The 21,592-nt window shown below is 39.9% G+C and overlaps 1 non-coding gene across 1 annotated transcript; it reads left to right on the top strand.

The window, feature by feature from the left end:
* The first annotated feature begins 11,329 nt into the window (after positions 1–11,329).
* On the top strand, positions 11,330–11,437 carry LOC130984704 (small nucleolar RNA R71). The gene has a single exon (XR_009088619.1). It is a non-coding gene; the product is annotated as a small nucleolar RNA R71 (small nucleolar RNA).
* The last annotated feature ends 10,155 nt before the right edge of the window (positions 11,438–21,592 follow it).

Raw genomic sequence — 21,592 nt, 5'->3', positions numbered from 1 at the left:
GTGATGCCAGTGATCATGCCATTGGTGCAGTGTTGGGACAGAGGCATAACAAACTTCTGCATGTCATTTATTATGCTAGCCGTGTTCTAAATGATGCACAGAAGAATTACACAACCACAGAAAAAGAGTTACTTGCAGTGGTCTATGCCATTGACAAGTTTAGATCCTACTTAGTGGGATCAAAGGTGATTGTGTACACTGACCATGCTGCTCTTAAATACTTACTCACAAAGCAGGATTCAAAACCCAGGCTTATCAGATGGGTGTTGCTTCTGCAAGAGTTTGATATAGAAATAAGAGACAGAAGAGGGACAGAGAACCAAGTAGCTGATCATCTGTCCAGAATAGAGCCAGTAGCTGGGGCGTCCCTCCCTTCTACTGAGATCTCTGAGACTTTCCCAGATGAGCAACTCTTTGCCATTCAGGAAGCTCCATGGTTTGCAGATATTGCAAACTATAAAGCTGTGAGGTTCATACCCAAAGAGTACAGTCATGTGCAGAGAAAGAAACTAATTTCAGATGCCAAGTACTACCTTTGGGATGAACCATATCTCTTTAAGAGATGTGCTGACGGAGTGATCCGCAGGTGTATACCCAGAGAAGAAGCACGAAGGATCCTATGGCACTGCCATGGATCACAGTATGGAGGACACTTTGGAAGTGAGCGAACAACCACTAAAGTTCTCCAGTGCGGCTTCTACTGGCCTACTCTCTATAAAGATTCCCGAGAGTTTGTGCGTAACTGTGACAGTTGCCAAAGAGCTGGTAACATGCCTCACGGATACGCCATGCCTCAACAAGGGATATTAGAGATAGAATTGTTTGATGTATGGGGAATTGACTTCATGGGGCCATTCCCACCATCATACTCAAACACTTACATTCTGGTGGCAGTGGACTATGTATCCAAGTGGGTAGAAGCAATTGCTACACCCAACAATGACACCAAGACTGTGCTGAAATTCCTCCAGAAAAACATTTTCAGCAGGTTTGGCGTCCCCAGAGTGCTAATCAGTGATGGGGGCACTCATTTCTGCAATAAGCAGCTATACTCTGCTATGGTTAGATATGGAATCAGCCATAAAGTGGCAACTCCGTATCATCCACAGACAAATGGGCAAGCTGAAGTCTCTAACAGAGAGCTAAAAAGAATCCTGGAACGGACTGTAATGTCCCGAAGAAAGGATTGGGCAAAGAGCTTGGATGATGCTCTGTGGGCATACAGAACAGCATTCAAGACTCCTATAGGGACCTCCCCATACCAATTGGTGTATGGGAAGGCCTGTCATTGCCTGTGGAACTGGAACATAAAGCCTACTGGGCAACCAGATTCCTAAACATGGATGCACAGTTAGCTGGTGAGAAAAGATTGCTCCAGCTAAATGAGCTAGAAGAGTTCAGACTCAATGCCTTTGAAAATGCTAAGATCTATAAGGAAAAGGCAAAGAAGTGGCATGACAAGAGATTGTCAACCAGAGTCTTTGAGCCAGGACAAAAAGTTCTCCTCTTCAACTCTAGGCTCAGACTGTTTCCAGGAAAACTCAAATCCCGTTGGAGGGGTCCATATGTGATTACAAAAGTGTCACCATATGGGTATGTTGAGCTTCAGGATATTGATTCTGACAGTAAGTTCATTGTTAATGGACAGAGGATCAAACACTATCTTGAAGGAAATTTTGAGCAGGAATGCTCAGAACTGAGACTTGAGTGATTCTCAGTGAAAGTCCAGCTAAAGACAGTAAAGAAGCGCTTGCTGGGAGGCAACCCAGTCATTAGGAAGTTGTATGATTAGTTCTTACAGAGGCAAGTATCAAAAATGAAGGAATTCACAGAGTTACAGAAGGATTCAGCTCAAAAAGCAGAGAACATGAGCTTACTGGCGAAAAAAATGCCAGTAAGGGGCATTTTGGGCGTTAAACGCCAGAATGGGCACCATTCTGGGCGTTTAACGCCAGTAATGGTACCATTCTGGGCGTTAAACGCCAGAATGGGCACCATTCTGGGCGTTTAACGCCAGGTGTGCAGCATCACTGGGCGTTCAGAAAAACGCCCAGTGAGGAAGGTTTTCTGGCATTTAACGCCAGCCAGGGTACCTGGCTGGGCGTTAAACGCCCAAAAGGGGCAACAAATGGGCGTTAAACGCCAGAATGGGTGCCATTCTGGGCGTTTAACGCCAGCTTGGTGGGGGGACCACATTGTTAAACCTGTTTCTTCCACCACTGTTATTGAAACCTTGTTGAGGTCTCTCGTGATTCTTCCATGAAAGATTTGGGTGATTTCTCCATGAAGAATTATAGGTGTTACCATAGGGTTCTCCTAGGTAATTTACCTCTTCCATGGAAGGGTTCTCAGGATCATAAGCTTCTTCCTCAGATGAAGCTTCCTTAGTACTGTTTGGTGCATTTTGCATTCCAGACAGACTTTGAGAAATCAAATTGACTTGTTGAGTCAATATCTTATTCTGAGCCAATATGGCATTCAGAGCATCAATCTCAAGAACTCCTTTCTTCTGACTAGTCCCATTGTTCACAGGATTTCTTTCAGAAGTGTACATGAATTGGTTATTTGCAACCATTTCAATCAGCTCTTGAGCTTCTGCAGGCGTCTTCTTCAGATGAAGAGATCCTCCTGCAGAGCTATCCAAGGACATCTTAGATAGTTCAGAGAGACCATCATAGAAAATACCTATGATGCTCCATTCAGAAAGCATGTCAGAAGGACATTTTCTGATTAATTGTTTGTATCTTTCCCAAGCTTCATAGAGGGATTCTCCATCCTTTGTCTAAAGGTTTGGACTTCCACTCTAAGCTTACTCCATCTTTGTGGTGGAAAGAATTTTGCCAAGAAGGCATTGACTAGCTTTTCCCATGAGTCCAGGCTTTCTTTAGGTTGAGAGTCCAACCATATTCTAGCTCTGTCTCTTACAGCAAAAGGGAATAGCATCAGTCTATAGACTTCAGGGTCAACCCCATTAGTCTTGACTGTGTCACAGATTTGCAAGAATTCAGCTAAAAACTGATGAGGATCTTCCATTGGAAGTCCATGGAACTTGCAATTCTGTTGCATTAGAGAAACTAATTGAGGCTTAAGCTCAAAGTTGTTTGCTCCAATGGCAGGGATAGAGATGCTTCTCCCATAAAAATCAGGAGTAGGTGCAGTAAAGTCACCCAGCACCTTCCTTGCATTGTTTGCATTGTTGTTGTTTTCTGCTGCCATGTTTTCTTCCTTGAAGAATTCGGTCAGGTCCTCTAAAGAGAGTTGTGCTTTGGCTTCTCTTAGCTTTCTCTTCAAAGTCCTTTCGGGTTCAGGATCAGCTTCAACAAGAATGCCTTTGTCCTTGCTCCTGCTCATATGAAAGAGAAGGGAACAAGAAAATGTGGAATCCTCTATGTCACAGTATAGAGATTCCTTTAAGTGTCAGAGGAAAAGAGAAATAGAAAGAAGAAGGAGAAGATAAATTCGAACTTTAGTTAGATAAGGTTCGAATTGTGCATTGAGAAGGAGTGGCACTCCATAAATAGAAGGATGTGGGAAGGAGGGAAGAGAATTTTCGAAAATTAAGTGAAAAATTTTGAAGTTATTTTGAAAAACATTAATTAATTTTCGAAAATAAAAGTGGAAAAGAAACCAAGTGATTTTGAAAAAGATTTTGAAATTAGAAATTAAAAAGATTTGATTGAAAACTGTTTTGAAAAAGATGTGGTTAAAAAGATTTAAAAAAAAATGTGATTGAGAAGACATGATTTGAAAACTATTTGAAAAGATATGATTTTAAAATGAATGACTTGCTTAACAAGAAAAGATATGATTTGAAACATTCAAACCTTTCTCAACAGAAAGGTAACAATCTTGTGATGTTCAATCAAATCATTAATTGTTAGTAAGTATCTTTTAAAAAGGAAAGAAATTGATTTTGAAAACATTTGATTGAAAAGATTTGATTTGAAAAAGATTTGATTTTGAAAAATTTGAAAAAAATTGATTTGAAAACAAAATCTTCCCCCTAGCACCATCCTGGCGTTAAACGCCCAGAATGGTATACATTCTGGCGTTTAACGCCCAAAATGCTACCTCTTTGGGCGTTAAACGCCCAACCAGGTACCCTGGCTGGCGTTTAAACGCCAGTCTGCTTCTTCACTGGGCATTTTTGAATGCTCAGCTTTTTCTGTATAATTCCTCTGCAGCATGTTTTGAATCTTCAATTCTTTGTATCATTGACTTGAAAGGACACAAATTAAAAATATTTTTGGATTTTTTTGATAATCAAAATGCAAAAGGAATCAATTAACAATGCATGCAAGACACCAAACTTAGCAGTTTGTGTACTACTGACACTAACAACATGAAAATGCATATGAGACACACAAAATATTTCAAGTCAATAGAATTCAAAGATCAAACAAAGAAATATATGCATGGATTCGAAAAATATAACAAAAACATGCATTTGACACTAAACTTAAGATGAGACTCTAGACTCAAACAAGAAATATTTTTGGGATTTTATGGTTTTGCAAATTTTTTTGTATTTTTCGAAAATTAAGTGAAAAAAAGTATCAAAATTCTTAATGAGAATTCCAGGAATCAGTGCAATGCTAGTCTAAGGCTCCGGTCCAGGAATTAGACATGGCTTCACAGCCAGCCAAGCTTTCAAAGAAAGCTTCGGTCCAAAACACTAGACATGACCAAGGTCAGCCAAGCCTTAGCAAATCACTGCTCCAACAGCAAGATTGATACGAAATCAACAAGCTCTTGTGGTGATAAGTTGAAACCTCGGTCCAATCAGATTAGACATGGCTTCTCAGCCAGCCAGATTTCAACAAATCATCATGAAACTCTAGAATTCACCTTCAAGAATTTCGAAAAAAAAATACCTAATCTAAGCAACAAGATGAACCGTCAGTTGTCCAGCCTAAACAATCCCGGGCAATAACACCAAAAATTTGATGTTGTTGCCGGATCTTGGCTCTGATGTTACCAAAAGCTTGCTCAAAACATGAACAATCCCCGGCAACGGCGCCAAAAACTTGGTCGGCGAAATTGTGAACTATACTTTTTCACAACTCTCATAATCCCTGGTAATGGCTCCAAAAACTTGGTGCGCTTAATACCATGGCATTACACAACTTCGCACAACTAACCAGCAAGTGCACTGGGTCGTCCAAGTAATAAAACCTTACGTGAGTAAGGGTCGATCCCACGGAGATTGTTAGTAATGAAGCAAGCTATGGTCATCTTGTAAATCTTAGTCAGGCAAACTCAGATATGTATGGTGATGAACGAAAATAACATAGAAGATAAAGATAGTGATACTTATGTATCATTGGTGTATGAGCTTCAGACAAGTGTATGAAGATGCCTTCCCTTCCGTCTCTCTGCGTTCCTACAGCCTTCATCCAATCCTTTCTTACTCCTTTCCATGGCAAGCTCGTATAGGGTCTCACTGTTGTCAGCAGCTACCTCCCATCCTCTCAGTGAAAGCGATTGCATATGTCCTGTCACGGCATAGCGGAATTCATCTGTCGGTTCTCAATCAGGCGCGGAATAGAATCCAGTGATTCTTTTGCGTTATCACTAACGCCCCCGCCCTCAGGGTTTGAAGCACGTCACAGTCATTCAGTCATTGAATCCTACTCAGAACACCACAGACAAGGTTAGACCTTCCGGATTCTCTTGAATGCTGCCATCAGGTCCTGCCTATACCACGAAGACTCCGAAGAATCCAAGAGATATTCACTAAGCCTCGAATGCTTGTAGAACAAGAATGGTTGTCAGTCACCTTGTTCATAGGTGAGAGTGGTGATGGGCGTCAATCATCACCATCATCATGTTGAAGAAACAAGTGATATCTTGGTAAAAGAACAAGCGGAATTGAATGGAAGAACAATAGTAATTGCATTAATACTCGAGGTACAGCAGAGCTCCACACCCTTAATCTATGGTGTGTAGAAACTCCACCGTTGAAAATACATAAGAACAGGGTCTAGGCATGGCCGAATGGCCAGCCTCCCAGAGGTCTAAGATAGCATAAAACAAAGATAGCTACCAAAGTCTCGATTGCTACCAAAGTCTCGATAAAAGCTACCAAAGTCTCGATACAAATACAATAGTAAAAGGTCCTACTTATAGATAACTAGTAGCCTAGGTGTACAAAGATGAGTAAATGACATAAAAATCCACTTCCGGGCCCACTTGGTGTGTGCTTGGGCTGAGCAATCAAGGAAATTCGTGTAGAGACCTTTTCTGGAGTTAAACGCCAGCTCCCATGCCAGTTTCGGCGTTTAACTCCAACTTTTATTCCTGTTCCAGCGTTTAACGCTGGAATTCCTGAGGCCGGATTGCTTCGCGGGTTTGGGCCATCAAATCTTGGACAAAGTATGGACTATTATATTGCTGGAAAGCCCTGGATGTCTACTTTCCAACGCCGTTGAGAGCGCGCCAATTGGGCTTCTGTAGCTCCAGAAAATCCACTTCGAGTGCAGGAGGTCAGAATCCAACAGCATCTGCAGTCCTTTTTGGTCTCTGAATCAGATTTTGCTCAGGTCCCTCAATTTCAGCCAGAAAATACCTGAAATCACAGAAAAACACACAAACTCATAGTAAAGTCCAGAAAAGTGAATTTTAAATAAAAACTAATAAAAATGTACTAAAATCTAACTAAAAGATATCAAAAACATACTAAAAACAATGCCAAAAAGTATACAAATTATCCGCTCATCACAACACCAAACTTAAATTGTTGCTTGTCCTCAAGCAACTGAAAATCAAATAAGATCAAAAGAAGAGAATATGCAATGAATTCCAAAAACATCTGTGAAGATCAGTATTAATTAGATGAGCGGGGCTTTTAACCTTCTGTCTCTGAACAGTTTTGGCATCTCAATCTATCCCTTGAAATTCAGAATGGTTGGCTTCTTTAGGAACTCAGAGTCCAGATAGTGTTAATGATTCTCCTAGTAAAGTATGATGATTCTTGAACATAGCTATTTATTGAGTCTTGGCTGTGGCCCAAAGCACTCTGTCTTCCAGTATTACCACCGGATACATACATGCCACAGACACATAATTGGGTGAACCTTTTCAGATTGTGACTCAGCTTTGCTAAAGTCCCCAATTAGAGGTGTCCAGGGTTCTTAAGCACACTCTTATTTGCCTTGGATCACAACTTTATTCTTTTCTTTTTCTTTCTTTTCTTTCTTTTTTTTCGATTTTTTTTTTTTCGGTTTTTTTTCTTTTTTTTTTTTTTTTTTTTTTTTTGAATAGCTTTTTCTTGCTTCAAGAATCATTTTATTGATTTTTCAGATCCTCAGTAACATGTCTCCTTTTTCATCATTCTTTCAAGAGCCAACATTCATGAACCACAAATTCAAGATACATATGCACTGTTTACACATACATTCAGAGAACAAAAATATTGCCACCACATCAAAATAATTAAACTATTATAAAATTCAAAATTCATGCAATTCTTCCTTTTCAATTAAGCACATTTTTATTCAAGAAAGGTGATGGATTCATAGGACATTCATAACTTTAAGGCATAGACACTAAGACACTAATGATCATAAGACACAAGCATGGATAACATAAAGCACTAAAAATTTCGAAAAACAAGGGAATAAAGAACAAGGAAATCAAGGAATGGGTCCACCTTAGTGATGGCGGCTCTTCCTTGCTTTTGAAGGTCCTATGGAGTGCTTGAGCTCCTCAATGTCTCTTCCTTGTCTTTGTTGCTCCTCCCTCATGATTCTTTGATCTTCTCTAATTTCATGGAGGAGAATGGAGTGTTCTTGATGCTCCACCCTTAGTTGTCCCATGTTGGAACTTAATTCTCCTAGGGAGGTGTTTAGTTGCTCCCAATAGTTTTGTGGAGGAAAGTTCATCCCTTGAGGAATCTCAGGGATTTCTTGATGAGAGGGGTCTCTTGTGTATTCCATCCTTTTCTTGGTGATGGGCTTGTCCTCATCAATGGGGATATCTCCTTCTATGTCAACTCCAACTGAATAACAGAGGTGACAAATGAGGTGAGGAAAGGCTAACCTTGCCACAGTGGAGGTCTTGTCCGCCACCTTATAGAGTTCTTGGGCTATAACCTCATGAACTTCTATTTCTTCTCCAATCATGATGCTATGGATCATGATGGCCCGGTCTATGGTAACTTCGGACCGGTTGCTAGTGGGAATGATTGAGCGTTGTATGAACTCTAACCATCCTCTAGCCACGGGTTTGAGGTCATGCCTTCTCAATTGGACCGGCTTTCCTCTTGAGTCTTGCCTCCATTGTGCGCCCTCTTCACATATGACTGTGAGGACTTGGTCCAACCTTTGATCAAAGTTGACCCTTCTAGTGTAAGGATGCTCATCTCCTAGCATCATAGTCAAGTTGAATGCCAACCTTACACTTTCCGGACTAAAATCCAAGTATTTCCCCCGAACCATAGTAAGATAATTCTTTGGATTCGGGTTCACACTTTGGTCATGGTTCTTGGTGATCCATGCATTGGCATAGAACTCTTGAACCATCAAGATTCCGACTTGTTGAATGGGGTTGGTAAGTACTTCCCAACCTCTTCTTCGGATCTCATGGCGGATCTCCGGATATTCACCCTTTTTGAGTGAAAAGGGGACCTCGGGGATCACCTTCTTCAAGGCCACAACTTCATAGAAGTGGTCTTGATGCACCCTTGAGAGGAATCTATCCATCTCCCATGACTCGGAGGTGGAAGCTTTTGCCTTCCCTTTCCTCTTTTTAGAGGTTTCTCCGGCCTTGGATGCCATAAATGATTATGAAAAAGCAACGCTTTTACCACACCAAACTTAAAATATTTGCTCGTCCTCGAGCAAAAGAAGAAAGAAGAGAGTAGAAGAAGAAGAAATGAGGAGGAGGTAGATGGTGGTGTATTCGGCCAAGGAGGGGGAGAAGTGGTGTTTAGGTAGTGGGAAAATGAAGGGGTAAAGAGGGGTTTATATAGGAAAGAGGGGGATGAGGGTTCGGCCATTTGAGGGTGGGTTTGGGAGGGAAAGTGGTTTGAATTTGAAGGGTGAGGTTGGTGGGGTTTTATGAAGGATGGATGTGAGTGGTGAAGAGAAAGATGGGATTTGATAGGTGAGGGGTTTTTGGGGAAGAGGTGTTGAGGTGATTGGTGAATGGGGGAAGAAGAGAGAGAGTGATGGTGGGGTCCTGTGGGGTCCACAGATCCTGTAGTGTCAAGGAAAAGTCATCCCTGCACCATATGTTGCTCAAAACCACGTTTTGAGGCATTTCTGGCGTTAAACGCCGGGCTGGTGCCCATTCCTGGCGTTTAACGCCAGGTTGTTGCCCTTTACTGGCGTTTAACGCCAGTCTGGTGCCCTTTTCTGGCGTTAAACGCCCAGAAAGGTGCCAGACTGGGCGTTAAACGCCCAACTGCTAGGCTGACTGGCGTTTGAACGCCAGCAGCATCTTCCTCCAGGGTGTGCTGTTTTTCTTCCTGTTTTTCATTTTGTTTTTGCTTTTTTCATTGTTTTTGTGACTTCTTATGATCATCAACCTACAAAAAAAAGATAAAATAACAAAAGAAAATAATTAATTATAAAACATTGGGTTGCCTCCCAACAAGCGCTTCTTTAGTGTCATTAGCTTGACAGAGGACTCCCATGGAGCCTCAGAAACACTCAGAACCGTGTTGAAACCTCCCAACACCAAACTTAGAGTTTGAATGTGGGGTTTCAACACCAAACTTAGAGTTTGGTTGTGGCCTCCCAACACCAAACTTAGAGTTTGACTGTGGGGGCTCTGTTTGGCTCTGTTTTGAGAGAAGCTCTTCATGCTTCCTCTCCATGATGATAGAGGGATATCCTTGGGCCTTAAACACCATGGATTCTTCATTCACTTGAATGATCAACTCTCCTCTATCGACATCAATCACAGCCTTTGCTGTGGCTAGGAATGGTCTGCCAAGGATGATGGATTCATCCATGCACTTCCCAGTCTCTAGGACTATGAAATCAGTAGGAATGTAATGGTCTTCAATCTTCACCAAAACATTCTCTATAAGTCCATGAGCTTGTTTTCTTGAATTGTCTGCCATCTCTAATGAGATTCTTGCAGCTTGCACCTCAAGGATCCCTAATTTCTCCATTACAGAGAGGGGCATGAGGTTTACACTTGACCCTAAGTCACACAAGGCCTTCTTGAAGGTCATGGTGCCTATGGTACAAGGTATAGAAAACTTCCCAGGATCCTGCCTCTTTTGAGGTAGTTTCTGCCTAGACAGGTCATCCAGTTCTTTGGTGAGCAAGGGAGGTTCATCTTCCCAAGTCTCATTTCCAAATAACTTGTCATTTAACTTCATGATTGCTCCAAGGTATTTAGCAACTTGCTCTTCAGTGTCATACTCATCCTCTTCAGAGGAAGAATACTCATCAGAGCTCATGAAAGGCAGTAGCAAGTCCAAGGGAATCTCTATGGTCTCAGTCTGAGCGTCAGATTCCCAAGGTTCCTCATTGGGGAACTCATTAGAGGCCAGTGGACGTCCAGTGAGGCCTTCCTCAGTGGCGTTCACTGCCTCTTCTTCCTCCCAGAATTCGGCCATGTTTATGGCTTTGCACTCTCCTTTTGGATTTTCTTCAGTGTTACTTGGGAGAGTGCTTGGAGGAAGTTCAGTAACTTTCTTGCTCAGCTGACCCACTTGTCCTTCCAGATTTCTGATGGAGGACCTTGTTTCATTCATGAAACTTTGAGTGGTCTTTATTAGATCAGAGACCATGGTTGCTAAGTCAGAATTATTCTGCTTAGAGCTCTCTGTCTGTTGCTGAGAAGATGATGGAAAAGGCTTGCCATTGTTAAACCTGTTTCTTCCACCACTGTTATTGAAACCTTGTTGAGGTCTCTCGTGATTCTTCCATGAAAGATTTGGGTGATTTCTCCATGAAGAATTATAGGTGTTACCATAGGGTTCTCCTAGGTAATTTACCTCTTCCATGGAAGGGTTCTCAGGATCATAAGCTTCTTCCTCAGATGAAGCTTCCTTAGTACTGTTTGGTGCATTTTGCATTCCAGACAGACTTTGAGAAATCAAATTGACTTGTTGAGTCAATATCTTATTCTGAGCCAATATGGCATTCAGAGCATCAATCTCAAGAACTCCTTTCTTCTGACTAGTCCCATTGTTCACAGGATTTCTTTCAGAAGTGTACATGAATTGGTTATTTGCAACCATTTCAATCAGCTCTTGAGCTTCTGCAGGCGTCTTCTTCAGATGAAGAGATCCTCCTGCAGAGCTATCCAAGGACATCTTAGATAGTTCAGAGAGACCATCATAGAAAATACCTATGATGCTCCATTCAGAAAGCATGTCAGAAGGACATTTTCTGATTAATTGTTTGTATCTTTCCCAAGCTTCATAGAGGGATTCTCCATCCTTTTGTCTAAAGGTTTGGACTTCCACTCTAAGCTTACTCCATCTTTGTGGTGGAAAGAATTTTGCCAAGAAGGCATTGACTAGCTTTTCCCATGAGTCCAGGCTTTCTTTAGGTTGAGAGTCCAACCATATTCTAGCTCTGTCTCTTACAGCAAAAGGGAATAGCATCAGTCTATAGACTTCAGGGTCAACCCCATTAGTCTTGACTGTGTCACAGATTTGCAAGAATTCAGCTAAAAACTGATGAGGATCTTCCATTGGAAGTCCATGGAACTTGCAATTCTGTTGCATTAGAGAAACTAATTGAGGCTTAAGCTCAAAGTTGTTTGCTCCAATGGCAGGGATAGAGATGCTTCTCCCATAAAAATCAGGAGTAGGTGCAGTAAAGTCACCCAGCACCTTCCTTGCATTGTTTGCATTGTTGTTGTTTTCTGCTGCCATGTTTTCTTCCTTGAAGAATTCGGTCAGGTCCTCTAAAGAGAGTTGTGCTTTGGCTTCTCTTAGCTTTCTCTTCAAAGTCCTTTCGGGTTCAGGATCAGCTTCAACAAGAATGCCTTTGTCCTTGCTCCTGCTCATATGAAAGAGAAGGGAACAAGAAAATGTGGAATCCTCTATGTCACAGTATAGAGATTCCTTTAAGTGTCAGAGGAAAAGAGAAATAGAAAGAAGAAGGAGAAGATAAATTCGAACTTTAGTTAGATAAGGTTCGAATTGTGCATTGAGAAGGAGTGGCACTCCATAAATAGAAGGATGTGGGAAGGAGGGAAGAGAATTTTCGAAAATTAAGTGAAAAATTTTGAAGTTATTTTGAAAAACATTAATTAATTTTCGAAAATAAAAGTGGAAAAGAAACCAAGTGATTTTTGAAAAAGATTTTGAAATTAGAAATTAAAAAGATTTGATTGAAAACTGTTTTGAAAAAGATGTGGTTAAAAAGATTTAAAAAAAAATGTGATTGAGAAGACATGATTTGAAAACTATTTGAAAAGATATGATTTTAAAAATGAATGACTTGCTTAACAAGAAAAGATATGATTTGAAACATTCAAACCTTTCTCAACAGAAAAGGTAACAATCTTGTGATGTTCAATCAAATCATTAATTGTTAGTAAGTATCTTTTAAAAAGGAAAGAAATTGATTTGAAAACATTTGATTGAAAAGATTTGATTTGAAAAAGATTTGATTTTGAAAAATTTGAAAAAAATTGATTTGAAAACAAAATCTTCCCCCTAGCACCATCCTGGCGTTAAACGCCCAGAATGGTATACATTCTGGCGTTTAACGCCCAAAATGCTACCTCTTTGGGCGTTAAACGCCCAACCAGGTACCCTGGCTGGCGTTTAAACGCCAGTCTGCCTTCTTCACTGGGCATTTTTGAATGCTCAGCTTTTTCTGTATAATTCCTCTGCAGCATGTTTTGAATCTTCAATTCTTTGTATCATTGACTTGAAAGGACACAAATTAAAAATATTTTTGGATTTTTTTGATAATCAAAATGCAAAAGGAATCAATTAACAATGCATGCAAGACACCAAACTTAGCAGTTTGTGTACTACTGACACTAACAACATGAAAATGCATATGAGACACACAAAATATTTCAAGTCAATAGAATTCAAAGATCAAAACAAAGAAATATATGCATGGATTCGAAAAATATAACAAAACATGCATTTGACACTAAACTTAAGATGAGACTCTAGACTCAAACAAGAAATATTTTTGGGATTTTATGGTTTTGCAAATTTTTTTGTATTTTTCGAAAATTAAGTGAAAAAAAAGTATCAAAATTCTTAATGAGAATTCCAGGAATCAGTGCAATGCTAGTCTAAGGCTCCGGTCCAGGAATTAGACATGGCTTCACAGCCAGCCAAGCTTTCAAAGAAAGCTTCGGTCCAAAACACTAGACATGACCAAGGTCAGCCAAGCCTTAGCAAATCACTGCTCCAACAGCAAGATTGATACGAAATCAACAAGCTCTTGTGGTGATAAGTTGAAACCTCGGTCCAATCAGATTAGACATGGCTTCTCAGCCAGCCAGATTTCAACAAATCATCATGAAACTCTAGAATTCACCTTCAAGAATTTCGAAAAAAAAATACCTAATCTAAGCAACAAGATGAACCGTCAGTTGTCCAGCCTAAACAATCCCGGGCAATAACACCAAAAATTTGATGTTGTTGCCGGATCTTGGCTCTGATGTTACCAAAAGCTTGCTCAAAACATGAACAATCCCCGGCAACGGCGCCAAAAACTTGGTCGGCGAAATTGTGAACTATACTTTTTCACAACTCTCATAATCCCTGGTAATGGCTCCAAAAACTTGGTGCGCTTAATACCATGGCATTACACAACTTCGCACAACTAACCAGCAAGTGCACTGGGTCGTCCAAGTAATAAAACCTTACGTGAGTAAGGGTCGATCCCACGGAGATTGTTAGTAATGAAGCAAGCTATGGTCATCTTGTAAATCTTAGTCAGGCAAACTCAGATATGTATGGTGATGAACGAAAATAACATAGAAGATAAAGATAGTGATACTTATGTATATCATTGGTGTATGAGCTTCAGACAAGTGTATGAAGATGCCTTCCCTTCCGTCTCTCTGCGTTCCTACAGCCTTCATCCAATCCTTTCTTACTCCTTTCCATGGCAAGCTCGTATAGGGTCTCACTGTTGTCAGCAGCTACCTCCCATCCTCTCAGTGAAAGCGATTGCATATGTCCTGTCACGGCATAGCGGAATTCATCTGTCGGTTCTCAATCAGGCGCGGAATAGAATCCAGTGATTCTTTTGCGTTATCACTAACGCCCCCGCCCTCAGGGTTTGAAGCACGTCACAGTCATTCAGTCATTGAATCCTACTCAGAACACCACAGACAAGGTTAGACCTTCCGGATTCTCTTGAATGCTGCCATCAGGTCCTGCCTATACCACGAAGACTCCGAAGAATCCAAGAGATATTCACTAAGCCTCGAATGCTTGTAGAACAAGAATGGTTGTCAGTCACCTTGTTCATAGGTGAGAGTGGTGATGGGCGTCAATCATCACCATCATCATGTTGAAGAACAAGTGATATCTTGGTAAAAGAACAAGCGGAATTGAATGGAAGAACAATAGTAATTGCATTAATACTCGAGGTACAGCAGAGCTCCACACCCTTAATCTATGGTGTGTAGAAACTCCACCGTTGAAAATACATAAGAACAGGGTCTAGGCATGGCCGAATGGCCAGCCTCCCAGAGGTCTAAGATAGCATAAAACAAAGATAGCTACCAAAGTCTCGATTGCTACCAAAGTCTCGATAAAAGCTACCAAAGTCTCGATACAAATACAATAGTAAAAGGTCCTACTTATAGATAACTAGTAGCCTAGGTGTACAAAGATGAGTAAATGACATAAAAATCCACTTCCGGGCCCACTTGGTGTGTGCTTGGGCTGAGCAATCAAGGAAATTCGTGTAGAGACCTTTTCTGGAGTTAAACGCCAGCTCCCATGCCAGTTTGGGCGTTTAACTCCAACTTTTATTCCTGTTCCGGCGTTTAACGCTGGAATTCCTGAGGCCGGATTGCTTCGCGGGTTTGGGCCATCAAATCTTGGACAAAGTATGGACTATTATATATTGCTGGAAAGCCCTGGATGTCTACTTTCCAACGCCGTTGAGAGCGCGCCAATTGGGCTTCTGTAGCTCCAGAAAATCCACTTCGAGTGCAGGGAGGTCAGAATCCAACAGCATCTGCAGTCCTTTCTGGTCTCTGAATCAGATTTTTGCTCAGGTCCCTCAATTTCAGCCAGAAAATACCTGAAATCACAGAAAAACACACAAACTCATAGTAAAGTCCAGAAAAGTGAATTTTAAATAAAAACTAATAAAAATGTACTAAAATCTAACTAAAAGATATCAAAAACATACTAAAAACAATGCCAAAAAGTATACAAATTATCCGCTCATCAGAGACCAATCCAAAGAATCTTTGGAATGAAGAGAAGTTCTTAACCAAAGAACATGAGGACCATTATCACAAATAATGGGACTGAGGACAGTGATCCCGGAAGTTAAATTTGATCTGAAAGAAGATGAATATCCGGAGATCCAAGAGCAAATTCGAAACAGAGGTTGGGAAGTTCTGACCAATCCTGAGACAAAGGTTGGAAGGAACATGGTTCAGGAATTCTACTCAAATCTGTGGCTCACAGATAAGCAAAGAATGACTGGAACCGCTTTTCCTACCCACAGAACCATGGTCAGAGGGAAAGTTATGTACTTCCATCTGGACAAAATAAGAGAAATCTTCAAGTTACCTCAACTACAAGATGATCCTGATTCCTTCAATAGGAGGATGGTGAGAGTAGATAAGGGGTTGGATCAAGTTCTAGAGGACATATGCCTCCCTGGAACTAAGTGGATAACCAATTCTAAGGGTGTCCCAAACCAACTCAAGAGGGGAGACCTCAAGCCAATTGCAAGAGGTTGGCTAGACTTTATTGGGCGTTCCATATTGCCCACTAGCAACCGTTCTGAGGTCACCATCAAGAGAGCAGTGATGATTCACTGTATTATGCTTGGAAAAGCAGTGGAGGTGCATCATGTGATTGCTTGTGAGATCTACACAATTGCAAATAAGAATTCCACTGAAGCCAAACTGGCCTACCCAAGCTTAATCTCCTTGCTCTGCAAAGAGGCTGGGGTAAAAATGGGAGTAGATGAGTTCATACCCATTGAACATCCAATCACCAAGAAGTCAATGGAAGGACAAGTGCAAGACAACTCTATCAAGAGGAGGACGCGTGAGTTCCTCCCTGAATTTCCTGAAATTGGCTACTGGGCCAGCCTAGAAGCATCCATCAACAAGCTGCAAGAGACTATGGAGCAACTGAAGGAAGAACAGCAGAATCAGAACTGCATGATCTGCAAATTGCTGAAGGAACAAGAGAAGCAGGGGCGTGATATCAAGGAACTGAAGCGCCAAAAGCTCTCCTCTCAAGCTGGGGGAGCATCCACTTCTCAAAATCAAGGTTGTTGAGTCCTAACTCTGTGAAAACCTCTATCATTAGGAGCCTCTGTTTTTTTTTTCGTTTTTATTATTATCCTTTTTCCTTTATTTTTAGTCTCATCTTACATCTATATTTGAGTCTTGTTCTTAATTAATAAAATTAATAAAGTTTATGCCTTAAAGCTATGAATGTCCTATGAATCCATCACCTCTCTTAAAAGAAAAATGCTTTAATCACAAAAGAACAAGAAGTACAGGATTCCGAAATTTATCTCTGAAACTAGTTGAATTAGTTTGATGTGGTGGCAATACTTTTTGTTTTCTGAATGAATGCTTGAACAGTGCATATGTCTTTTGAATTTGTTGTTTTAAGAATGTTAAAATTGTTGGCTCTTGAAAGAATGAGGAGAAAGAGAACTGTTATTGAGGATCTGAAAAATCATCAAATTGATTCTTGAAGCAAGAAAAGCAGTGAAAAAAAAAATATATTTCGAAAAAAAAAGAGAAAGAAGAAAAAAAAAAGAAGAAAAAGAAAAGAAAAAAAAAAGAAGGAAATAAAGTTGTGATCCAAGGCAACAAGAGTGTGCTTAAGAACCCTGGACACCTCTAATTGGGGACTTTAGCAAAGCTGAGTCACAATCTAAGAAGGTTCACCCAATTATGTGTCTGTGGCATGTATGTATCCGGTGGTAATACTGGAAGACAGAGTGCTTTGGGCCACAGCCAAGACTCATACATTAGCTATGTTCAAGAATCAATATACTTAACTAGGAGAATCAATAACACTATCTGAGTTCTGAGTTCTTATAGATGCCAATCATTCTGAACTTCAAAGGATAGAGTGAGATGCCAAAACTGTTCGGAGGCAAAAAGCAACTAGTTCCGCTCATCTAATTGGAGCTATGTTTCTTTGATATTTTGGAGTCTATAGTATATTCTCTTCTTTTTATCCTATTTTGATTCTCAGTTGCTTGGGGACAAGCAACAATTTAAGTTTGGTGTTGTGATGAGCGGATAATTTGTATGCTTTTTGGCATTGTTTTTAGTATGTTTTTAGTATCTTTTAGTTAGTTTTTAGTATATTTTTATTAGTTTTTAATTAAAATTCACTTTTCTGGACTTTACTATGAGTTTGTGTGTTTTTCTGTGATTTCAGGTATTTTCTGACTGAAATTGAGGGTCCTGAGCAAAAATCTGATCCAGAGACTGAAAAGGACTGCAGATGCTGTTGGATTCTGACCTCCCTGCACTCGAAGTGGATTTTCTGGAGCTACAGAAGCCCAATTGGCGCGCTATCAACGGCATTGGAAAGTAGACATCCTGGGCTTTCCAGCAATATATAATAGTCCATACTTTGTCCAAGATTTGATGGCCCAAACCCGCGTAGCAATCCGGCCTCAGAAATTCCAGCGTTAAACGCCGGAACTGGATTAAAAGTTGGAGTTAAACGCCCAAACTGGCATGAGAACTGGCGTTTAACTCCAGAAAATGTCTCTACACATAAAAGCTTCAATGCTTAGCCCAAGCACACACCAAGTGGGCCCGGAAGTGGATTTTTCTGTCATTTACTCATTTCTGTAAACCTTAGGATACTAGTTTACTACTTATAGGACCTTTTGACATTGTAATCAGAACCTTATGACCTCATAACATTTTTGTACACGTTCTTTCCACAGTATGAGCCTCTAAACCCCATGGTTGGGGGTGAGGAGCTCTGCTGTATCTTGATGGATTAATGCAATTACTACTGTTTCTTATTCAATCATGCTTGCTTCCATTCCAAGATAACACTTGTTCTTAATCCGGATGAATGTGATGATCCGTGACAATCATCATCATTCTCAACCATGAACATGTGCCTGACAACCACCTCTGTTCTATCTTAGATTGAGTAGTTATCTCTTGGATTCTTCTGAGTCTTCGTGGTATAGGCAGGACCTGATGGCAGCATTCAAGAGAATCCGGAAGGTCTAAACCTTGTCTGTGATATTCTGAGTAGGATTCAATGATTGAATGACTGTGACGTGCTTCAAACCTGTAACCTACTGGGCATTAGTGACAGACGCAAAAGAGTTATTCCGGTAGGGGAGGGAACCAAACCGGTGATTGGCGGCACTGTGACAGAGTGCTTTGCATTAGCTTTCACTGCGCGGATGGGAGGTAGCTGCTGACAACAGTGAGACCCTACACGAGCTTGCCATGGAAGGAGACATGCGTGTTTGATGAAGAGGACAGTAGGAAAGCAGAGATTCGGAAGATGGAGCATCTCCAAACCTCAACCCATTCTCCATTACTGCAGTACAAGTAACTATTACATGTTCTTTTGCTTCTTACAATCAATCCTGATAATTTCTGATATCCTGACTAAGATTTACAAGATAACCATAGCTTGCTTCAAGCCGACAATCTCCGTGGGATCGACCCTTGCTCACGCAAGGTATTACTTGGACGACCCAGTGCACTTGCTGGTTAGTTGTGCGGGATTGCAAAAGTGTTATTGCAATTTCGTGCACCATACACACTCAAACAAAACAAGCAAATGCATATGATGTATGCCTGTCTTATGGCTGATGATATCAGTCGGTTATATAGCCAACCTGACATGTCCTGGTAGCTAACCTTGGACAGAAACACCCCATCGTGGAGCAAGTGGGTCTGAGCCACAACCCCCTGGCTACTACCCGCTCAACCCAGAGCAAGTGGAGTAACCACTACTGCTGCTACTACCTAGGTGGGTGTTTACGACCCAACCCGGAGCAAGTGGAATAATCCACTACTGTTGTTACTATCCAAGCGTCACAATCACTAACTTGGAGCAAGCGGGATGAACCACAATCCTTGCTACTGTCCAGGTATCTCAATCACTGATTCATTCTCAACATCATTTCAATTCATCATTCATACATTCGTAACATTTTCGCACTTCTCCAAACAATACACATTAACTTAATTATTCACTTATCAATCTCCTTTCAACTTTCCATTTAACTTCTTCAACACGCCCACCCTTTTTCTAAAGCTTGAAAACTCGTTAACGGGTTTTAGACAGGGATTAAAAAAGGTTTAGAAATATATATAGAGGATCAACTTAACACTCAAAAATCTCATTTTTGGTTAAAATAGGAGGCTCGCGTATGCGAGACTGTGTCTGCGTACGCGAAATTGAAAAACAAGGGGATCGCGTACGTGATACTATGTCCGCGTACGCGAGGTTCCAAAACAGTGGGGAGTGGTCGCATTGTGTGTACTGCCTGCGTATGCAAGCATCCAAATTTTCAGGTTTGCGTACACAAGACCATGTCCGCGTACGTGAGATATCAAGGCAGTGAATGAATCTCGTGTCGCGTGTGCATGCTCGGGTATGCGACTCCTCTTTTTTCTCAAAAAGATGCAAAGTCATAAAAACCAGTTTTTTACACCTAACTTTCAATGTTCTTAACTTCCTCTATAAAATTCCAATTTTTCACAAACTTTAAATCGTTTTAAAACTCTTGAAATTATATTTAATTTGAAACAAACTTCATTCAAAATCAAAATCCAAGGCTAAAGTTATGATCCGCCGAAGTTGGTTAAAAATCATTTTTTTAACAAAACACCACAATTCTATTCTTTCTAAAATCTTAATTTCAACCATTGTTTTACTCCTCAAAACAACACCAAATACCCCCAAAGTAATCTCATATCCATTTCATCTCTTCCATAACATCCCTATGCTCAATGTTTCTCACTTCCAATCCAATAGTCAATAATCAACAACAACACAAACTCATCAATATATCATTATTATCATTCATAATCATTATTAATACTTATAAACCCAACACTTTCACATTATATACATACACCACATATACTCTACCAAATCAACTAATTTGTTCAACAATTTTCAATCAAATATAATCATTATTTAACCAATGTCATCATCATCACTTATTATCATCATCAATCTCCACCATCATCAATAATCATTCACCAACCCTCATCAACAACATTAATTACCACATTTTCATAACAAACTCAACAATTTCACAAATAGTACTAAACCTTAATAATTCCATCTAATTTAACTTAACCTACAGTCACTTAGCCTAAGTTTTCACGCAACATTATATATTATCAACGAGAAACCAAAACCATAACTTGGTCGATTCCTTCCTAATGCCAGAGCACTTCAAATATCACCACTTCACAATCGACCAAGGCTTCAAACGTACACCAAATAGAAAACACAACCTCCAAGGTCCAATGCCAAGCTTTCAACACCACCAATTTGGTTCAAAATCACATATATACAATCTAATACCAAACAATGTTACTCAAAATTAACTTAGGGTTCATAGTTATTAATGATTCACAAGAGTTATAAATTTCTCACCTTACCAACGAAAATTTGGGACAAGACCCGGCAAGTCTACAAGGATAATTTAATCCTAAACACCAAAATCACATAATCTCTCAAAATCAAAACCTCAAATTCGAAACTAGGGAGAGAGTGGCTGAGTGAAAAATTTAAAAATTCTTACCAAATTTTTTAGTGGACTTTGTAGAGTTTGATGCGGTAGTCGCGTGACCGCAAACGATGTGGCGATCGGAGCTTCAGATTAGAAGACATGGTGGAATGAAATTAAAGCTAGGGTTTGGGGTTTCTTTTCTTTCCTTAACCCCCCTCACCAGCGTGTTTCATATGATTATGAGGAAGGAGAAGCTAAATATATGTTGGGTCATGGGTCCGATTTGGGTCCAATCTAATCGGTTCGGCTCGTTGGTCCGGTTTTGGGCTAAAATCTTTAAAATTAGGGTCAAAATTCATATTTTACTTATTTCTACCTCATTAAACTATAAAATTTAACTTCTAATTTTTTTAAAATAATAATTAATTTATTGAGTAATTATTTACTAATTATTCAAAATTTACACATATAATATTAATTATGTATTTGCCGATTAAATAGAGATAAATTAAGTTTGATATTAATATAAATAACCTACCATAAAATTAAACATATTATTAAAAATAAATTAAAAAAAGAAACAGTTATATATTATAAAAAGTTATATGTAATAAATATTTACATATTATAAATACTTAGATAATATAAACAATAAATTAAACAAACTAAAAATTAGACAACCAAATGAAAATCATAAAACATGAATAAAAAATAAATAATCATGGATCCAACAGCAATTAATAAAT

Source organism: Arachis stenosperma, chromosome 5 (assembly GCF_014773155.1).
Source record: "Arachis stenosperma cultivar V10309 chromosome 5, arast.V10309.gnm1.PFL2, whole genome shotgun sequence".
Taxonomy (NCBI): Eukaryota; Viridiplantae; Streptophyta; class Magnoliopsida; order Fabales; family Fabaceae; genus Arachis; species Arachis stenosperma.
This window is presented reverse-complemented; position numbering and strand designations above follow the sequence as displayed.